Source organism: Triticum dicoccoides, chromosome 6B, assembly GCF_002162155.2.
Source record: "Triticum dicoccoides isolate Atlit2015 ecotype Zavitan chromosome 6B, WEW_v2.0, whole genome shotgun sequence".
NCBI classification, from domain to species: Eukaryota; Viridiplantae; Streptophyta; class Magnoliopsida; order Poales; family Poaceae; genus Triticum; species Triticum dicoccoides.
This window is the reverse complement of record NC_041391.1, coordinates 444,847,245-444,853,651: the sequence shown is the minus strand read 5'-3', so window position 1 is coordinate 444,853,651 and position 6,407 is coordinate 444,847,245.

Below are 6,407 nucleotides of genomic sequence, written 5' to 3'. Positions count from 1 at the left end.
TCGTCTCTGTCACTGAAGAAATTGACTGAACTGATATGAGATTCCCAATGGCTTCACTCGAAAGGATTGAGTAGGTATAGGATTTTGAGATGAGCATCACTTCGAAATTACTTTCCTTAGTATTACCCCGACCCCCTTTAACAGTACAATGTTTCCTATGACTCAAGAAAGAGAAAATGAAACTACGAAAACAAAATTCTTCACGCTCCATAATCCTCGCATGAATATCCAAGTCTTCAAGGTCACACCAATTTCTTCACTTTCAAAATCTTCAGGAGAACCAAAGTCTTCAGTTGAAGACATACATTTTTAGGGGCCGACTTTCATCGTAAATATCAAACTCCTCATCGACTTATAGAGCTTGTGTACACTCACAAACATATTAGTCCCTTAACCTATAAGTCTTCAATACACCAAAATCACTAAGGGGCACTAGATGCACTTACAAAGACAATGATAAAGAATCTGATAATGAGGTAGAAATAGAACCTGCTGTTGATCTTGATAACCCACCTCCTAAGAATAACAGATATGATAAAAGAGATGTCATTGCTAGAAAACATGGTAAAGAAATAGAACCATGGGTTCAGAAACCCATGCCTTTCCCTACTAAGCCACCTAAAAATAAAAATGAGGAAGAATTTGAATGCTTTGCTAAAATTCTTAGGCCAGTCTTTTTGCGTACTCATTTGACTGATATATTGAAGATGGCCTCATATGCTAAGTATATGAAATATATTGTCACTAATAAAAGAAAGATACCTGAACCTAAAATGTCCACCATGCTTGCAAATTATTGTTTTAAGGGTGGAGCACCTAAGAAGTTAGGAGATACAGGAATACGTACTATACCATGCTCCATTAAAAGAAATTATGTCAAAATTGCTTTGTGTGATTTGGGAGCCGGTGTTAGTGTTATGCCTTTCTCTTTATATAGAAGACTTGATTTGAATAAACTCACGCCTACTAAAATATCTTTGCAAATGGTTGATAAATAAACTACCATACCTATTGGTATTTCTGAGGATGTGCCTGTTGTAGTTGCAAATCTGACTATCTTAATAGACTTTGTTATACTTGATATGCCCGAGGATGACAACATGTCAATTATCCTTGGTAGGACCTTCTTGAACACTGCAGGGGTTGTTATTGATTGCAGCAAAAGCAAGGTCACTTTTCACATCAATGGTAATGAGTATACGGTGCACTTTTCAAAGAAACAATTCCAAGTGAATGGTATCAAGTCCAATTGCAAGAGTCGAAACTGTTCTCCTTTATTCCTTTTTATTTTTCTCTTTTGCAAGCATCATGTGGTGGGGAAAGATCTAGGCACATATATCCAGTTGAATATGAGTGATCATGAGTTATTATCGCTGACATCAACCTTGAGGTGAATAAGTTGGGAGGCAAAACTGTAAGCCCCTATCTTCCTATCTGTCCATCCGAAACTTATTTCTCCATATATATGTTGTGAGTGTTAGCAATCATAGAAGACTAAATGATGGCTGAGTATGTGGGCTTGTTAAAAAGCTCCGACATGAGACCCTTCCTGAAACTATGATGAATTGTAATTTCATTGTTGACTGAGAACATAGTTTGTCAGTTTTCAAGAAAGTTTATGCTTTATACTTCGATGTTCTGATGAATTATTACTTTCTCATGAGAAGTTTTATGATAAATTTTAGTGTTTTCATAATAATGATCATGATGCTACTATGTTCGTATTCTATTTTTATCAACGCCTCTCTCTCTAAACATGTGGACATGATTATTGATATCGGCTTTCGCTTGAGGACAAGCGTTGTCTAAGCTTGGGGGAGTTGATACGTCCATTTTGCATCATGTTTTCCTGCTGTTATTTATAGTGTTTCATTCAATATAACACTCTGGGAGTAATTCTAATGCCTTTTCATTCATAATATGCAAGGTTTATACAAAGAGGGAGATTACCGGTTGCTGGAGTTCTCGACCTGAAAAAGTTATGTCAAAGATACCTATTCTGCACATCTCCAAACGAATTGGAATTTTACATAGATTTATTTTGGAATATATAAAAAATATTGGAGAAAAGAAATACCAGAGGGGGCCACCCAGGTGCCCACTAGGCACCAGGGCGCGCTTACCCCTCCTGGTGCGCCCTGGTGGGTAGTGGGCCCCCTGGCCAGCCTCCAGTGCCCATCTTCTGGTATATAAGGTCATTTGCCCTTGGAAAAATAAAGAGAGGGCTTTCAGGATGGAGTGCCGCCATCTCGAGGTAGAACCTGGGCAGGAGCACTTTTGCTCTCTGGCGTAGCGATTCCGCCATGGTTACTCCAGGAGGGGGAAATCGAAGCCATCGTCATCACCAACAACCTCTCACCTTGGGAGGACCAATCTTCATCAACATCTTCAACAACACCATCTCATCTCGGAACCCTAGTTCACCTCTCGTGTTCAATATTGTATCAAAACCTCAGATTGGTACTTGTGCGAGACTAGTAGTGTTGATTACATCTCGTAGTTGATGCTAGATGGTTTATTTGGTGGCAGATTATATGTTCAGATCTATTATGAAATTCAACACCCCTCTGATCTTGAACATGAATATGTTTTGTGAGCAGTTACTTTTGTACTTGAGGACATGGGAGAAGTCTTGTCATAAGTAATCATGTGAATTTGGTATCTGTTTGATATTATCATGATATGTATGTTGTGTTTCCTTTAGTGGTGTTACGTGAACGTCAACTACATGACACTTCACCATCTTTGGGCCTAAGGGAATGCATTGTGGAGTAGTCATTACTCCCTCTGTTCCAAAATATAGTGCATCCTCGGTTTCCATGCTTCAACTCTGACCATAAATTTAACCAACGAGACCGACTACGTCGGGAGCAAAAATTATATAATTGAAAACTTATTTTGAATACGAATTCACTGGTATAATTTTTGCTCCCGCCGCAGTCGGTCTCGTTGGTTAGATTTATGGTCAAAGTTGAACCTCGAAAAGCGCGGGTATGCTATATTTTGGAATAGAGGGAGTAGATGAAAGGTTTCTAGACAGAAGCTTAAACCCTAGTTTATGCGCTATTCCGTAAGGGGCCGATTTGGATCCATAAGTTTAATATATGGTTAGATTTTATCTTAATTCTTCTTTCGTAGTTGTGGATGCTTGCGCGAGGGATTAATTATAAGTGGGTGGCTTGTTTTAGTAAGAACAACACCCAAGCATCGGTCCACCCACATAGCATATTATCAAAGTAGCAAGCACGAATCAAACAACCATGATGAACATGACTAGATGAAATTCCCGTGTGTCCTCTAGAATGTTTTATTTATTATCAGAGACCGTTCAGCCCATCCTTTAATACAAAAAGGATTGGGCTACCTTGCTGCACTTTTCTTACCGTTACTATTACTTGCTTGTTACACATTATCTTGCCATCAAACTATCTATTACCGACAATTCCAGTGCCTGCAGAAAATACCTTGCTGAAAACTGCTTGTCATTTCCTTCTGCTCCTCATTGGGTTCGACACTCTTACTTATTTAAAGGACTACGATTGATCCCCTATACTTGTGGGTCATCAAGACTCTTTTCTGGCACCGTTGCTGGGGAGTGAAGCAGTTTTGGTGAGTGGAATTTGGTAAGGAAAAATTTAAATTAGGCGCTGAAATTTATTGTTACTTGTTACTATGGAGAATAATCCTTTGAGGGAATTGATTAGGGTATCTTCACCTCGACCGGAAGCACAAAGAGTTGCTCCTCAACTTATTGCAGCTACTGAAAATATTGGTTATGAGATTCCTTCGGGTATGATAGAGAAACTTCTAGCTAATCCTTATGCAGGAGATGGAACACTACATCCTGATATGCACCTAATCTATGTGGATGAAGTTTGTGGATTATTTAAGCTTGCAGGTTTACCCGAAGATGAAGTAAGAAGAAGGTTTTCCCTTTACCTTTGGAGGGGAAAGCACTAACATGGTATAGGCTATGTGATGGTATTGGAGCTTGGGACTGGAATCGATTGAAATTGGAATTTCATCAAAAGTATTATCCTATGCATCTAGTTCATCGTGATCAGAATTATATATATAATTTTTGGCCTCGTGAAGGAGAAACTATCTCTCGAGGTTGGTGGAGGATTAAATACATGATGTATACATGCATCAATCATGAGCTCTCGAAGGAAATTATCTTATAGAAATTTTATGCGTGGCTTTCTCATGATGATCATACCATGCTCGATTCTTCTTCGAGTGGCTCTTTTATGAAGAAAACTATTGTATTTAGGTGGGGCCTTCTTGAAAGAATTAAACGCAACTCTGAAGATTGGGAACTCGACAAAGGTAATGAGTCAGGTATAACCCTTAAGTTCGATCGTGTTAAATCTTTTATGGATACCGACGCTTTTCACAAGTTTAGCACTAAATATGGACTTGACTATGAGATAGTAGCCTCTTTTTGCGAACCATTTGCTACTCATGTTGATCTTCCTAAGGAGAAATGGTTTAAATATCATCCCCCTATTAAAGAAAAGATTGAGGAGCAAGTTATAGTTAAAGATGAAACTATCATTTATAATGTTGACCCAGTTGTGCCTACCGCTTATATTGAAAAACCACCTTTCCCTGTAAGGATAAAGGAACATGCTAAAGTTTCAACCATGGTCAACAAAAGTAATATTAGAGCACCTAGACCCCCTGAACAAATAAAAGTAGAACCTAGTATTGCTATGGTTAAAGATCTCTTGGTCGATAATATTGATGGGCATGTTATTTATTTCTGTGATGAATTGCCAAACCAGATACTAAGGATAAGAATAAACCCGTTGTTGGCATGCCTGTTGTCTTAGTTAAATAGTAGATCATTGTTATCATTGCTTATATGATTTGGGTGCTAGTGTTAGTGCTATCCTATTTACTCTATACCAAGAAATTATGAATGATATTGCACCTGCTGAAATAGAAGATATTGATGTCATTATTAAACTTGCAAATAGAGATACCATTACATCACTTGGGATTGTTAGAGATGTTGTGTGGGAAAATAAAATACCCTACTGATTTCTTGTCCTTGGTTCTCCACAAGATGATTTTTCCCATAATTTTTGGTATACCTTTCTTGAACACTGTTAAAGCTAAGATAGATTGCAATAAAGAAACTGTCAGTGTTAATTTAGATGATGTGTCTCATGAGTTTAATTTCTGTAAGTTTCGTAGGCAACCTCATGATAAAGAATTACCTAGTAAGGATGAAATAATTGGTCTTACTTCCATTGCCGTACCACCTATTGATCCATTAGAACAATATTTGCTAGACCATGAAAATGATATGCACTTGCATGGAAGAAATGAAATATATAAAAATTTGAGCAACAACCTATTCTTAAACATAATTTGCATGCTGAAACTCTAGGAGGCCTTCCTCCACCTAAAGGTGATCCTGTGTTTGAATTAAACAACTGCCTGATACTTTGAAATATGCTTATCTTGATGAAAATAAGATATATCCTATTATTATTAGTTCTAACCTTACAGAGCATGAAGAAAAGAGATTACTAAAAACTCTAAGGAAGCACTGAGCTGCTATTGGATATACTCTTGATGATCTTAAGGGCATCAATCCCACTCTATGTTAGCACAAGATTAATATGGAACCTGATGCTTAATCGGCTGTTGATCATCAACGATGATTAAATCCTAAGATGAAAGAAGTGCTAAGAACTGAAATACTAAAGCTTCTGGAAGTAGGTATAATCTATCCCATAGTTGATAGTAGATGGGTAAGTCGTGCTCATTGTCTCCCTAAGAAAGGAGGTATAGCTGCTGTTCCTAATGATAAAAATGAACTTATTCCACAAAGAATTGTGACTGGCTATAGAATGGTAATTGATTTCAGAAAATTAAACAAAGCCACTAGAAAGGATCATTACCCTTTGCCTTTTATTGATGAAATGCTAGAAAGATTGTCAAAGCATACACACTTTTGCTTTCTTCATGGATATTCCGGTTTCTCTCAAATACATGTATCACAACCCGACCAATAGAAAACCACATTTACTTATCCTTTTGGAACTTATACTTATAGATGTATGCCTTTTGGTTTATGCAATGCACCTGCTACCTTTCCAAGATGTTTGACTGCTATATTCTCTGACTTCCGTAAAAAGATTCACTACAAAAAAATACACTTCCGTGATGGTACGTGTTTGTCATGGTAGGTCACGTTTTCTGTCATGCATGTACATCCATGATGATTTTATGACAGAATCAAGATAGTCATACCCGTGCTGTCGTAGAAATGTTCCATGACAATACCAAAATTATCATCATGGAAGTGTCCACTTCCCATTTAAGGTAAAAAGGATGGCCCAGCTAAAGGCCCGCCATATTTTTCCAGACACTAGTTGGCTGGCCCGTTAACA